The 14,732-nt window shown below is 41.9% G+C and overlaps 1 pseudogene; it reads left to right on the top strand.

The window, feature by feature from the left end:
• Window positions 1-1,195: 1,195 nt before the first annotated feature.
• On the top strand, window positions 1,196-9,330 carry LOC133886865 (glycerophosphodiester phosphodiesterase GDPD4-like; annotated as a pseudogene).
• Window positions 9,331-14,732: the final 5,402 nt, after the last annotated feature.

The following is a 14,732-nucleotide window of genomic DNA, read 5'->3' on the forward strand; positions in this document are numbered from 1 at the left end:
AAGTCTCCCAGGGTCATTAGGGAACAACGTGTTGTGCATATTGTCTATTAGGTCTTTTCTAAGATTAAGTGGAGACAAAGTTAGATTCTGTTTGGTATGACTTTAGTTTACAACTCCAACTTATATTAAGATAGAGTCGAATAAGCGTATATGTTTAGTCTAAAATGAAAATAAGATTCTCACTTAAACACCTATAACGTACACATAGCCAGGGGCGGATCTAGGGCTAAAGGCTCCCGTCTCCTTACTGTTTCGTAGTTAGTGAAAGCTCCTCTTAGCACCCCTATATATATATTTTTTATCATGAATGAGGGAGAGAAAGAAGAATAGAGAGAGGAAGAAGAAGAGGTAAAAGTGGGCGAGAGAAGTGGATGAGCCCCTTAACTAGCTCCTCTGCATCCGTTATTACCGATAGCTCTAAATTGATGAATTTTTAAAGCTATAGATACCTAATTTCAAAAATATTTTGAAGTTAGATCTCTATCAAATATCCATTTAGAGACAATATCATTGTGCATGACCTCAGAGGGATGGCTAGCTCTGGCCTTTCGTTCCACATGGTCCCGATCAACGCATCATTAGTGGTAACTTACCCCTCTAGACCAAAATAACCAAAATAAAGGTTGTTTTCTGCACTGTGGATTGCGAATAAACAGTACACCGACTGTGTTCCCCACAGTATGGTCGCAACTATGCCAAATCATTGCCCCTCGTCATTAGGTTTTCTTGAAAATTATTTGCAATCTTGAAATGCATGCACACACTGAAAAACAAATGGAGGGAAAATTATAATATGTTACTCCCTCTGTTCAAGAATGTAAGGGATATTTTGTTTTGAAAAAATCATAAAAAATAAAATTTTACCATTAATTTATCTTACAATATGTTGCCCATTACTAAAAATCAACATCATATTAAAACACTTTGAAATGCAAATCTATTGAAGAAAGTTTGTATAGTAAATATACATATAATTTAACTAAGTGTCAATCAAAATATATAAAAGTTAATTTTTTTAACAAAATACGTCTTACATTTTTAACGAGGGATGTAACAGTACTCCATTCAGAAAATAACTATAGCTTTTCGGCTCAAACTTGTCGGGCTGGGCTGTGCCAGGGCCTGGCCTTTTCTGTGATGGGCTTCTCCTGATCCGGCCCAAAATTTGCCCCGTGGGGTTGAATAGATCTACTCCAGTCGGGCTCAATTTCTTCAGTTGCTCTCGGAGTGCACGGAAAAGCGCGGAGAATGCGAGGGCTCCTCCTCGGGCGCCGGAGGCAGCCGCCGCGTCTCCCCCTCTTTCCCGCCGCCGCCAAGCGCCCCGCGCAACCGGCGGCGAGCCTCACCCGGCTCCTCCCGGCCAGCCGTATCCTCCGGCTGCTCCTCCTCCTCGCGTTCCTCTCCCTCGTCCCGCCGGCCTTCTTCCACCTCCGCCTCTGCCGCTTCCACCGCGTGCGTCCCCCGCACTCCTCCGTTCCGAGCCCATCACGGCGGGTTTCACCGAGTCGGTTCGATGCGTCGCTTTGCGACCACGTTTATTGATCTTTTGCTGTCGGGTCGCAGATGCGCGAGAGGAAGTGCGGCTGGATCGCGAGCCCGCCGATGGTGTGCGCGCACGGCTGCGACTCCACGAACGCGTTCCCCAACTCGGTGGGTGGGGTGGGGGAGATCCATGCGGTCTCAGTGATTCGATTTGGCGTTTTTAACAATAGGATGTCCCCCCTCTTTTTATTTTGGCTCACGAAAATGTGTTAATTAGCTCTTGATTTACTGTGGATCTCGTGGTTCAGATGGACGCATTCCGCATGGCTCTCGACGCCCGCGTCGACTGTGTGGAGGTAGACGTCTCGAGGTCCTCTGACGGCATGCTCTTCGCGCTTCATGACAGGTAATTGAATAACCGCTTGGCTGGGGTGGTGTGATCCATCATAAATATGCCGTCTCTGTGCAATGTGAACTGCAATTATGTATTTATGTTTGACGATTAGTTCATTAGAGTAGTGGAACTCGGCTTGTGATTATTATATCAGCGAATATGGCTTGATTTTAATGGAACTGGAGATAGAAACTATAACAATAATAGTAATACTTGACAGTTTTGTGTTCTGTATAGATATTTTGACCTTTGCCGCTATATGACATGTGGGCGGGAGTGTCATGAAAAAGGCAGGCGCTTGCCAGATTGACAGGGTGCCAGCAAAAATCAATTGTTGCACGGACACATGATTATACATCCTTAATGACACATTTATTTATATTTATATAAGTAATCTAGAAACAAAGACAATGGTAAATTATAATGGATAGAACGCATGATGGATCATAAAATTCACGCTCTATAGGTATCTATATACTACCTGCGTAGTACATACTGTGACACCATTACATAACATTATTAAACTAAGCTGTTGTAACAGTTAAACTGTAAATATGTGCAGTTGAAATAGGCAATTAACTGGAAAACATCCGACTATTTTTCCACAACCACTTAATGTTCTCAAAATATTACGTGTGACGATTTACCCACCTCCAACACTAATCAGCCGGTTAGTCGGATCACATGGACCTTTTTCGCAACACTGGTCTACAGAATTCTGTTATTTACTGATATATTGACATTTTGGATATTCAATAGGCAAATTACAATTTGATCTGCTTCTTACTAAATGACATATTGCTGGTTTCAAGAATGATGCACACCTCAGTTTTTGGAATGGTTTGCGGAAGCATATGATTGTGATCCTAATTAGTGTTCTTACTACCCATAACCATGCAGCTCAGGATTATGATATGGTTGGGGATCACCTTCTACTGTTATGTTTTTAGTTGTGGAATGCGAGGAAATCTCTAAAAAATATTACCTTGAGTAACATTTTCGAATTTTGAATAGGACAGCTAGCATGCTTATGTTTTCTTTCAAACAATGTGGCTGGACCTAATTTACAATTGACACAGCCAGGGATCTGCAAAGAATGTCTGGTAATTCCACAGCAAAAGTTGGCCACTGGAGCATGGATGAGGTGAGTCATTTATTTAGTTTAATCTCGTTATCACTTGCCAAAATTGCTTTGCTTGAGTTGTGCTAAAAATAAACTGTTAAATGATCAATTGAAGCGCATGGTTTGAAATAGCTTCATTTTTTTTTTGTTCCAGTCCTAGTTTCCTCAGACACTCCATGATTATTTGCTGATTCTGGAGTTGGGACACTAACGGAGTGATCTTTTAGTTTTTTTGTAGATAAAAGCATTAAGTAAAAGGTTTCAGCTATTGAACAGAGTCCGAAATGTGGAAGTTCCTAAAGCAGAAGATGTTTTGGCGGTAAGCATTAAATCCAACCAATTTAAATTGTAGGAAATTTAGGAACTTTTTGACAGGTTATCTTTATACTAACTTCAAGTGACTTGTGTGGAACAGTGAAAGCTTGCTATAAACATCTTTTGGTTTTACTGGACATATGATTGTTACTTTGATTTTACTGCATGTAGTTACTATTTTCCCACTGACAGATGACATCACAATCAGTAAAGCAGGTGATTCTGGATGTGAAAGTTGGCTCTCCTTCATTTGAGAAAGATTTAGCGGGAGATGTATTGTCTCTTGTAAGTTCCGTATTTGTCATTTTTTGTGTTTCCTAACGAGCTGCTTCAAATAGCACGAGCTGTTTCCTTATGTACTATTCTTGGTCTTCGCATGTACCTATCATATCTGTGTCATATCATCAATTCTCAAGAGCTTTGTTGAAATTGGTACATGCAAATCGTTAATTGTAATAAAGGATATATGTCCAAATACTCAGGGACTGTAGCAATTAACATTGTTAAGTTATTCGGTTCTTGATCACATGCTTCTGGGAATGGCATCTTCATCCATGGCAAAGTTGCCTATGGTTCCATCCATCTAGATTTCTTGTTAGATTTGCCTATATTTTCTGTTTCCTTGTCTGTTTCTGTGATTTGTCATTTGATTTCAGTTTAAAATGTTGCAGTTTTTGCAGCAAGCTGGGCCAAAACTTATCTTAACTTTAATATCATTTGCATTCTTTGCAGATCAGGAGAACAAACTGCAAAATTGTCTTGTCTGGGCAAAAAGTTACAACCTAGGAAGAGATATAATCAAATTGTCTAAAGATGTGGTAAATTGTTCTGTCTTTTGCAGGCTGATCTATTATAGGTTGGCTATATTGTTATGGTGGATAAGTCTATGGGTAGAAGAACCGAGCTTGTGAGGATCGAAGAGGCTAAAGTTGCTGGTATATATCATGCTTTGATCCATGAGAAGGTCATGAAGGTCGTGCACAGGTAAGTGCATATAATTAACGTACATTTAGATTTCTGTTTCTCTGTCCTCTTTGCAGTTTGCACTACTGTAAGTACCAACTGAACTTAAGCTTCTTGGCCTTGAAAACAGACATGATAGAAAAGTCTTTGCATGGACTGTTGACTATAGCAACTCCATGAAGAAGATGCTGTATGAGCATGTTGATGCCATTGTGACCAACAACCCTTCCCTCCTGCAGCAGCTAATGCAGGAGGCAAGAACAATGCATGGAAGATGGTTTTGCCTTACCATAGGAATTACTAATTCTCCTAACTGAACTTAGCCATCACTGCACCTCCATGGTGATGTCTTATGGCTTGCATAACGATAACAAAAGGGTTTTGTTTCTCAATTGAGAGGGCCAATTACTCAGTTGATTTCTACGGACTTTTATAAATTAGAGGATCTATAATTATTTTATATTTTATTGCATTTCACACTTATTTAAGATCATAGAAACAGATTTTGCAAATTATAAGTCACGTGCCATGAAATATTGTTTTGTTGGTTTTTTTTTTCCACAGCTCGCTCAGATCAGATCGTAGGAACACATTGTGGCAATGATATCGTTCACTCACTGACCATGCTTTATCCATTGATACACAAGTATGTTTTTGAACTTTCTATGTATATTATATATATACCTGCAAATCCAGTCATGTTTATTGATGATCATGTCCAATATTGTTTTTGAAAGAAGGCATTATAAGGGACTGTTGGCCCTGGCAACTCCGGGGCAAACCTTGCCCGCCGCCGCCGGTGGTAGCCCTCCCCATGCCGCCAATACTCTACCCATCACTTGTCGAAAGCCGCCTCTCCTCACCTCGATGTTAGACCATGCGCTCGCTCCTTTAATCAGACCACATCTGCCTCGACATCGGTGGATGCCTCAACATCCTCTATGTCAATCGTCACTCCACCAGTCGCTGCCTAATCTAGTGTTGGTGGCCACCAAATTGGTCATGGCTTTGCTCTCCAACGTCATGGCTCGGGATGCCCTCCAACCCATCACCACATCGCCTCGATGTCAGTCATCCCCACATGTGGAATGGAGCCGTTGCCTCCACCAAATCTTTCATTCCCAATGCTTCACGCTGGCATGCCGTCTCCGCCACATCATGTTGTCAGTCAATCTCTCTTTCAATTCGAGGATCCAGAGAGGTGTTTTCATAGTCATCTCCGAATATTTGCCATCTCCTAATATTTTAGATTTCATTTTTCTATGATATGTCTTTCTATATGAAAATTGGTTATTTACGATGTACGATGATCCCTGTTAAGCATCCATGGCTGAATGGTGAAAGCGCCCAACTCATAATTGGTAAATTTGCGGGTTCAATTCCTGCTGGATGCACGCGAACGGGAACGTTCCATAAGTCTATTGGAACTGGCTCAAGCGTCGTCCATGCCTCTCGCCAGATCTGGTTGCTGCTAGCCAAGTCCGTAGCGTTGTCCATGCCACCCAGGTCACTCGACGCGTCAACGAAGCTCGGCCATATATAGTTTCCCACTGGAACTCCTCCACACTGACACATCCAAACCAGTGTCGCCCAACCTCCTTTACGCGCGACATCCAGCAACTCATACGTAGGGGATTGTTTCTTCTTGTGACGTGGGAGGTGGCCCTTCTATAAGATTCTGTGTATCTGGTTGCCGGTGCATCTATGCCGCCTCTGGGTAGCCGTCATCGTTTCTCAATAGAATCTTTAGCCAGGCTGCCTTCTCGCTGCTCACCAGCACCTTTGGGAAGCCAATGCCATGGTCAACAACATAGAAGCACCTTCAGCTAGGTTGCCCCTTTTGTTGGTGGTTGCCTCCAAGAAGCCGACACCACAGCAGTTGTCAACGGGGATAGCAATCGCTGACTTGCTACTCTATCCTCCATGCCGCATCTCAGGAGCAATGTGTGAGGACAAAGAGAATGGCTGGACTCACACTGTGGGAAGGGATGACGATGCAATTCTTTGGCCCCTCAATCACCTTCCCACCTACACGACATATGCTTCAATTGCCTCTCTGCAGACCTTAGAGTGGCGCACTGTTGGAAACAACTACGTGCCTTGGTTGTTGGGGAATTGGTCATTTCGCCTATTGGTGCCCTTCAATCAGTTGCCCAACCGCCAATGCACTCCTCCTTTGTCTCCACATGTTGGTACTTAGACTGTGCCATCTGCTCCACCAGGCACCCTTGTCCAAAGCCTATTTTCCTTCTCTTAAGCAATGTACAACCCTCCCAGCTGGGTTGAGCTAGTGGACTTATCCCTGTTCAGGGAAGAAGGAAGCTCCGCCGTCACAATTGTCCTTGGTTCTTCTGTCATGATGGATTGTGCTCGTTGATTTCTACAGTAGGCCCCGCTCAAGCAATTGGTGAAAAGCTCCCTGTTGTCGCACTAGCGAAGTGGGCCTTGATTCATCGCATGTTATCGACAATGCTAATCCTCAAATGGTTCATTGATCACCATCGTTTTTGGAGGGTGTCTCTGATCAACAAGCAATGTCGGTTTCACCTTCAGTCGTCCCGTGCTTGTAATCTCAGCCGCAAGTCAAGGCCTCCTTTGAGGATCTATGTGAAGACAACATGAAGCTCCAGGAAGATGCTTCCCGTTCACCTCCATCTGTGGCTTCTTTGCTGGCTGATGTAGATGCCTTGGAAAATATCTCTCTCAAAGAAATTTTCTGATACACTTTAGTAGTTAATACACAAAAGATCAAATCTTGACTTGTGTTCATAATCATAAATGTTCTCTCAAGAAAATGTGTAATAACTCAGACTTCGGGCGCATCTGATTGTCACTTAGCGAAGCAATAGCCCAATAGCATAAAACATATAGTTTTATGAAACAATAATAATCATAATGAAGAAATAGGAAAAATCTGTTGAACACATTAGATCCACAACAAATCAGATAACAGATCCTAAGAAGTCTTCCTCAAACTGATATATTGAAGATTAGAATATTCAAGTGACAAGTTTTCTAGAAATTTAAAAGATGTTCAAAATTTTAATGACTATGCAGCATCTTTCCCAGATTCCCAGTGAGCAAGGATGGGTTGAGACCAGGGTCATAATCGATTACACCATACACAACCAATTAGGTTTACAACATATAAACATAAATGGTGAAATGAATGATAAAACGGTATCTGTTATGCAGACTGAAATGAAGGTTGGTTCGACAGCTTCAACAACTCGGGATAGGGACACGGTGGCGGAGGTGGGTGTGTCCATGAATCAGCTGCTACTGCAAGGGCCATCTTGCTGGTACGCCATGTGAACGACGTTGGTCATCTCTAAAAAGAATTTGATTAATACACATTACTTTTATGTTAAGTGGTTAATACACAGAAGATAAAATCTTGTGTTCGTACGCACAAATGTTCTCTCACGAAAATGTGTAACAACTCAAAGTCCGGGCACATTTGAGTGTGACGTAGGCAAGAAATATCCCAAACCATATGGATAACTTGATAAACACAAAATGATGAACAAATATGGACAAGCAATGTTACGACAAAATGAATGATAAAACGTGGTGGATCTCAATCTAATTCACGACACGTGTTATGCAGAACGAAGCGTAGGTAGGTATCATGGTGGCTCGGAAGCCGAGCAGCAGCTGCAAAGCCTGAGCAGCAGCTGCAAAGCCTGCAGCAACACAGGACATGGACGTGGTGGCGACTGTGGCGGCCAAGGACCACCTGCTGCTGCAAGGACTCCGTTGCTGGTACGCCAGGTGACCATGGCCCGCATCCTTCCGTACCTCATCCTGTTGGCTGATCGGACGACGGACGCGATGGACATCTCTAAAAAGAGTTTGGTAAATTTATCTCCGAAAAAAGAAAATGTTTGATACACTTTTTAAGTTAAGTATTAATACATAACATATCAAATCTTAATCGTGTTCCTAAACAGAAATGTTGTCTCATGCAGTCCCTAAGCAATAGCCGAAACCATATGGATCAACAAGACAACAACTCTGGATGGGAATACAGTGGCGTCGGCGGTGGCAGGCACTACCATGAGCCAGCTGCTGCTGCCAGGACCTCTTGCTGGTACGCCAAGTGACCATGGCCTGCTTCCTTCCGTACCTCGACGTGCCGGCTCATTGGAGAGAGAACGCGCTGATCATCTCTAAAGAGAAATTGATAAATATATCTCCCCTAAAGAAAATGTTCGATACACTTTTAAGTTAAGTGGTTAATACACAATAAATCAAATCGTAATTGTGTTCCTAAGGAGATATTGAAGTTAATACACTTTTAAGCCAACATATGATTCAACTGATGGTGTCGAATTGTCGATACACTTTTAAGCCAACATATGATATTACTCCCGGCCGCCGGCGGCGGCGACGTCGTCCTCTGTCCTCTGATCCTCTCCCTGCCAGTGGTGGCGACGACGTCTCTGATCCTCTCCCTACTGCCGTCATAGCGCCGTTGGTGACTCGCAAGGAAAGAAAGAGCCTCTCTCTATTAGTCCACTGGCTAGCTGCACGCTAGCTAGAAGGTAAGCTAGGCTGCAGAGACAGGTGAAGGAATAAATACAGGGCGAGATTTCAAGGTAGGAGCGGAGATGAGCAGACGCCGTGAAGGGAAATGAGAGCATTTGTTCACATGAGTCAGGCAGCTACGGCAACCAAGTTTTAATTACTATGTTATTTGGTGCAGGAATTCTGATAGACTGGTGAATTAATGCTCATCTGCATGATATGCAAGGATTCTAAACTCTGATACAGGTGGACGAATTCTGGTTTTATTTATGGTGTTGCTTCCCCTAAGCTTGCAAGCCGTTCTTGTTCTTTTGGCCTATCAATTCAATGGAGATGCATGGTTTATGCTACTGCTAGCTTTGGGACCTTCAAGTTTAATTTATGATAACCGGCAACAAATCTCATTAAGGGTAGATTCTATTTTGTAATGAATTATTGCTAAACATCTATGTTTTTAATGATTTAGAACACCCGAGGACCGTTGTGTGAATGTCCTGTAGTGAGATGTTATATATATTTTTAGATGGTGAGAATGTATTGTTAAAACCGCTGCTCGTTTTGTGCTCACAGTCGAACCCCTGCTACTTTGGCACACACGATTATTGGATGATGCTAAATGAATTTGGATTTGCGGGAGTTGGATTAGATTGGATGTTGAAGACTTCCTTTTTGGTTTGAACTGGACATGTGCATTTTTTTGTTGGACTTCATTTGGATTCCTGTGTTTGGATTTGATCCCACCTTTAGTGTCCATGCTTGATGCTTCTATTAGTACCTACAGTGCAAACCTAACCCGAGCGTCACTGCCACGACCACGACGACATCGTCACAGGAATAAGGCTCACTATAGGGGCAAAAGCAAAAGAGTAAACATGGGAGCGAAAGAATAGAACCGGTAGCAGATGTCTAGAGGGGGGAGTAAGACGGCGGTCATACCTGTAGTGGGGAGGGCGAACAGTAGATCACTTAATCGTGTTCCTAAGCAGAAATGTTCTATCACCAAAATGTGTTCATGTAGGACCGAGAACAACGACTAGAGAGGTGAATAGACGCCTTACAAATTTCTTGTGAAATAGATGTCTTACTCCTTGTTCACCTAACGCTCTTAAAAAAAGGTACAAACGGAATTATAAATTTTAGAGAGACAAAACGAGAAAGAAAGTTCTAAGATAACATGACTCCACGGATGGAATATAAACTATATGCTATATTCAAGACCATTCAATGTATCTTTGAGTACAAACGCTTGAAACTTGAATTAAAAACAAAGCAAAAAGACAGTCACTAAAAGAAGCTCTCCAAGTTGATGGTATAGAGAAAAGGGGATTCAAGACCCTCTCAAATACATGAGTACATGAATATTTATGCCTCTAGCAATAACAAGAACAACTTTTCAAGGTTGAAAAATCGTAGCTCAAAGGCAAAAACAAAAAACAACAAGAAAATCACAACCAAAAAAGAAAAACTTGCAAACTTGCAAGGGAGCCAATAGAGAGAGACTAGAAGGAGGGGAATTCAAGTATATGCAAAAATATAAACTTTATTAATTAAAGAGGTCAGTCCTATTTTAGGCAGATTACAAGGATTTTTCTCTAAAAAAACTCTCATATATTACATAGGCTACGCACTCATCTTCTTCTCCTCTAAAACTCTAGCACTGGATTCTCAAATGGGTGGCACAAGGGGCTCAAGTGGCTAATTCAAACTTTCATAGCCCTACATCTCTATTTATAGAACTAGAAAATTTGACCCCTAAGTTTCCTAACTTGTTACCAAAATACTCCTATCTTATAGTACATTCATACATACCACCGAGAATATTTTGGTCTATTTCTTGCTCTATCCATTGAACGGCCGTGACACCTTCACGACTTAGCTTCGCCTCGACGTAAGCTTCGCGATGATGTCATATACTCCTCCAGTCTTTCTATGGTTTTGAGGTCTAATCGTGAAATTCTCTGCACACTTCTCTCCTCACATAATGTCAAGACCACTTGCTTACACCTTAAGCAAGCGCTATGATATCGACACATGTACTCCATCTTGCGATCCTGACCGCCGACAAGTCTCCCCCACTCTAGATCCCTCGGGCCACCTTGTCACTTGCACCAGTATCCCTTTCACTTGACTTTATCAACATGCCATCTTCATTCTCTGTTTCATTCTTTGCTTGACCTCCATGTGTACAGCTAGGATCACCCTTGACTCCTCTTGGCCTCCTTGATCGTCCGATACCAAGCACCCGCTTAGCCCTGATCATCCGCTGTCGACCGCCAAGTTACATCCGTCACCTACACACCATGAGATAAGCAAACACATTTATCCAACTCCAACTCCAACTCCAGTTAGTCCATAATTAAAATGCTCAAACCAAGCTCAAGCAATTCAAAACTTGACAAACCAAATCGATAACCTTGTCAATCACTTATCACATATAAACCAATACATAATTCAACTTGCTTTCTTAATCTCCCCCCTTGATGAGTGCATTGCCAACACCTCAAAACACAAAGATTTTGGTTTGAAGAAGATAGGCTCATCCAAGTGATAAAAAACTTAAAAAAGAGCAAAAACATGTCACTTGGCATAAGAAAGATTGCATAAGGCCTAAGAGAGGCAAAGACAATCCTAAAAGCTCAAAAAATACAAAATCAGATGCTCCCCCTTGATGAATGCATATTTTTCATTTATGCAAGATTCTTCTTTGTGATTTGGTGCATATTTTTCATTTCTTCCCTTTTTCATTCATTTCTCCCCCTTTGACAATGCAAATATCAAGGACAAAATACTATACAATTCATGAACATGCAAACCTAATGAGCTTTCATAAGTATACCACAAAGCATTTGCAAATGCTAGAAACGTCAAAGGGCTACAGTAGAGGATGGAGCTCACAATTGCACAAAGGCTCAAAAAGAGACAGTGACACAAGAACATGAAGCTTCACAAGCTAAACCCGAAGAATTGGTTGATACATTTAATTTTATATAGCCAAATCATGTTCAAAGTGACCACTAAATAAGCATTCACTCGTGTTGAGGCAATACAAGCATTAAGAACTAGCCAACTTCAATCTTAAACTAGGCAAATAAGCATTCATGACAGTTGGCTTTGCAAACGCTCACATATAAAATCAAGGTTTAGTTAGATCAAGTGATTAAAATAAAATTGATCTTTTAGGCACATTTCTTTCATTTTTATCCTCAAGTTGCCTTTTACCTAAACGAAGTGTCATGCGACTGGGTACGACAAACACCTCGAGGCTTCAAGACAACCGTATTGGATCACATTTTTGCGCAAGAAACTTGATTTTCCCAAGATTATTCAAATTTCACAAGTTATCAAGTTTTCATAAGATCAAATCAAGTAGTGTCTTTGCGACACAAGAATCACATGTTCCTCCAAGGTTCTATCATGAGCTAAACATTTGACAAAGATAGAAAATAAAGCGCACAAATTTCATCTTGCTTGAAATGTTTAATGTCAAAGCATCAAGAGGATTCTAAGATTAAAACCTTGCTCCGCATAACTATTCAACTTAGTCCAAATTCAATTCTAGCAAATGAAAATACTAAAGACATACAAGTCAAAGCTCAATTACTATGATTATCTTACATGATGCGATGCAATGCAAATGCAACAAAAGTAAAATTGAGTATATACAAAGGCAACTCCCCCTCACACAATACCATAGGGATGACACACACCAAGCTCTCCCCTCAAATAGGCAAATTTAGTAGCATCTAGAGGCTTGGTGAAGATCTAGGCTAACTGGTGTTGGGTATCAATGTATTTCAAGTATATGCCCCCCTTCTCATTGTGGTCTCTCGGAAATTGGAACCTCACATCTATGTGTTTGGTTCTAGAGTGCTGGACTGGATTATTGGCTAGGCTTATAGCACTGGTATTGTCACACAAAAGTGACACATTCTTGAAATCTAACCCAAAGTCCCTCAAGGTAGTAACCATCCACAAAATCTATGAGCAGCAACTAACAAGCTACATATTTAGTTTCAGTAGTAGACTGTGTAACGCTAGATTATTTGTGAGAAGACCAACACACAAGAGAAGTACCCAAGAAATGACAAGTACCAGAGGTACTCTTCCTTTCAATTCTACAACAAACAAAATCCACATCGGAAAAACCTCGAAGAGAAAGCGAAGAGGCAGTAGAAAACTAAAGTCCATACGGCAAGAGAAGGAGCCCACGGGTATTGAAATCAAAATTCTCATTATCTTCTTATTAATTTTCCTTTCAAATTATCAAGTGGATGCTTGAATGCGTTCGGTTTGGATGGGTGGGCTTTTGTTAGGGGATGATGACCGTACGGTCATTCTACTAATGACAAATTTGCATGGGTGGCTTTTTTAGGGGACGTCTTGGCGTGTCCTCACAATCGCCAACTCGAGAGACCGTCATGCCTGATGACTTGACCAAAGAGGTAATTTTGATCGAATTATCACTCTTTAGTTGGTCATACTTTCACTCGATAAACTTAAGATAATAATTTTTATCATCTGCTTCTTTGCAGGCTACAGATGCCTTGGCTTTGCCTGGCCCATGTGTATCTCCTCCACCGGCTTTGTTTACCGGTCCAAGAACGAAGAAGGTGACCACCGAAAGGCCAAAGTCAAACATCATTTCACACTTCCCAATTTCGAAGAGGTTTGATCTAGATCCTGATCTCAATTGGCAGTCTTTTCTTTTCCTCTTCCCGTATTATGTTGATTGCAGACTATCGACAGAGGCGCAAACCCAGGCTGCCAGCGTCTCGACCAGTCATCCGGGACTGACTTCTCTAGTTGACTCAGCCTCAGCTCCAACTCCTCATACTAAAGATCCTGCCTCGAGCATGGTCGAAGAACACCCGCAACTCAAGGGAAATGAAACCTCAATATCGATCCCAACTAATGACCCATGGGCAGCGATAAAGGTTCTTCTCCAAGTTACAAGCGGTAAGGTAGGTGCCGCCAAGGCCAACCACCACAAGAAGCTCGAAGCCAAGAGAGAGAAAATCGAACGTAAGTCTGTCCCCGGTCACAAGTGCACGATTCGATTATTGGGTGACTAACAAAAATTACTTTTCAGTTTACCTTCTTCAGGCCTTGAGTTCTCCTGTAACAACAAGGGAAAACTTCTTTCTGACGCAATGAAGAAAATTGACGATGATGCCAAGTATCGGGAGAAACTCAGGAATCAAGTGAAGACAGCGCGAGATGAAAGGAAGGTCATGATGGCTGAATGGGATGCTGCTATCACTCAACGAGATGCCGCGGTCCTTGCTCTTCAAGAGCTGAAGGATTAGACACTCGACCTCATGTCCCAATCAGCCTCTACAAGCACCGCTACATTGCTATCCTCAAGAGTTACAATCCCGTGCTCGATACCTCATTGGTGATAGTCTGGTTCAACTGTACTAGCGAGGAGGCCGCAAAACATGTTGAAAGCGTTCAGCCGGTTGTTCCAGCCTTTGTCGAGTCGTTAAGGCTTAGTTTGCCTAGTGAGACAGTGAGCGGAGTCCCTCGCACTGATGATCCATTCGGCTCTGACACTTTTAAAACATATTTTATGATCTGAGAATGCCCACAGCAATACCACATTTTGCCAGTCTATTATGCTTTTGTCTGCTATTCCCATGTCGATGACATAGGATTAGCATAAGTAGATGCAATAACTGATAGGTACATGTTGTCATCATTCTCAAGACCATTCATCTATCAACACCTGAAATCTTAACTAGATAAGCCATTAGATGCACAGCCCTCAAATACTCGAGAAGACCATAATAATGAGGAAAAGACTAATACAGAACTAAACAAAAGAAAGAGCATATCGATTTTTTTGCAATTTTATCAACTTGCTCATTCGATCAGCATACAAAACATGAACTCGATAGAGAGCACACGCGAGGCCGACTAGGACTT

This window comes from Phragmites australis, chromosome 12, assembly GCF_958298935.1.
Source record: "Phragmites australis chromosome 12, lpPhrAust1.1, whole genome shotgun sequence".
Taxonomy (NCBI): domain Eukaryota; kingdom Viridiplantae; phylum Streptophyta; class Magnoliopsida; order Poales; family Poaceae; genus Phragmites; species Phragmites australis.